Here is a 1510-nt window from a genome sequence, read left to right on the forward strand (position 1 = left end):
CGGGCACATGGGCACGGTGCAGCGAGCCCCTCGGCGGGGACAGCACTGGGTGCTCCGTGCATCCCCGCGGGCACATGGGCACGGTGCAGCAAGCCCCTCGGCGGGGACGGCGCTGGAGCGGCACTGGCAGAGCTGCCGCGCTGGGGCCCCCGCAACCCGCGGCAGAGCTCACGCCCGGGGCCGGGGCAGGTCTGGGCCCCGCTCGGCCGGCGCGGCCCTGCCGCTCGCCGCCTCCGCGAGGAGCAGCGCGGACGCGCAGCAGCCCGCAGGCTCCCAGAGCGCCGGAGAGGCTGCCGGCCGGYGCGGCACGGCCTTCCCTCGGGAAAGCGTCCTGCCATCCCGTTGGGAAGGGGCAAACATCCCGCCTTGCTCCGTGGCCGCCGTTAGCGGCTGCGCCCGTGTCCCTGCCCACTGACAGCAGAGCAGCCCTGGGCAGGCACTGGCGGGAAAGGACTTGCCCTGAGCCGTGTGTCCCACCGTGCCGGCCCCGGGCCGTGGCTGCGGAAGCCGGCAGCAGCTTTCGCAGGCGCTACGGGAACGGAGGTGCTGACGGGGCCGTCGCCACGCTGGCTCCAATGCAGCGGCAGCAATGTCGGCAGACGGGTGTCCCGACCGACGTGCCGCCCTGCTCCCAAGAGCGGCTGGTGCCTCTTGCGGCTTCCCAGCAGCCTCATCCAGCAGTGCCTGGGGAACGGGGGCAGGGGGAGGCTCTGGGGCAGCAGGGTGAGGGGTCTGGGGGGCTTCGCAGGGCTCCTTCCTTTGACCCTGCTGCTTTCAGCACTTCGGGTGCAGGCTGCTGCGGCCGCGCAACACTCCGGTGATGGCGTGGAGATCTCCACCGCTCGCGGATGAGCCGGCAAGGGCTTTACTCTGTGCGCGGGGTCCCTCCCACCCCGCCACCGTCCCCACAYGCCACAGCACGGCCCGTGCCCCCGGCTGCCTCTGGGAGCCGGCTCTGCCCTGGGCTGGCTCCGGGAGCACCCTCTGCCCGCCGGGCGGGTGGCGGGAGCCCGCGCATCCCCCCTCGGCGCCGCGGCTGCCCCGGCGAGGCGTCCCCGCGGCGGGCGGGTGCCGGAGCGGGCGGCAGGGCCGGTGCACCGGGGAAGGCGTCGCGGAGCCCCCGCTCTGCCCGGGGCCCGCGCCGCCCTCCGCGTGCGCACGAGCCGGCGGAGTCGTTCCGGGCCTGCGAGACGCTGTTCCTCCCACTCGGGCTGCAGTGAGTCAGCACCTCGTGGCTCACGGGTTTGCCAGCGCCGGAGCCGAGGTGATCCCGGCTGCGGGGGCGGCGCGGGTGTCGGGCCGGGCCCCCGGCCCCCGCCGCGGGAGCAAGCGCTGGATCTGCCGGCGGAGCAGCCGGCCGCCGCGGCGCTCCGGGAGGACTACAGCTCCCAGCAGCCCGCACCGACCCCGGCAAAACCCTTTGTTTTCGGCTCCGGCTCAGGTTGCGCTATGAAAACCCTTTGTTTTCTGCGCCTCCGCCCCCCCCGCCCCCCGCGCTCCCCCACGCCGC

The 1510-nt window shown here is 75.3% G+C and overlaps 1 protein-coding gene across 1 annotated transcript in view; it reads left to right on the forward strand.

The window, feature by feature from the left end:
* Positions 1 to 1225: 1225 nt before the first annotated feature.
* The window catches only part of LOC146586843 (uncharacterized), a 3388-nt gene continuing 3103 nt past the window's right edge, over positions 1226 to 1510 (forward strand). Inside the window, exon 1 of the mRNA XM_085320604.1 lies at positions 1226 to 1441. The gene's annotated coding sequence lies outside the window, so the exon portion shown is untranslated. The remainder of the gene's footprint in view (positions 1442 to 1510) is intronic.

Source organism: Rhea americana, unplaced genomic scaffold (assembly GCF_003343005.1).
Source record: "Rhea americana isolate MKP2758 unplaced genomic scaffold, rheAme1 scaffold_643, whole genome shotgun sequence".
Lineage (NCBI taxonomy): Eukaryota > Metazoa > Chordata > Aves > Rheiformes > Rheidae > Rhea > Rhea americana.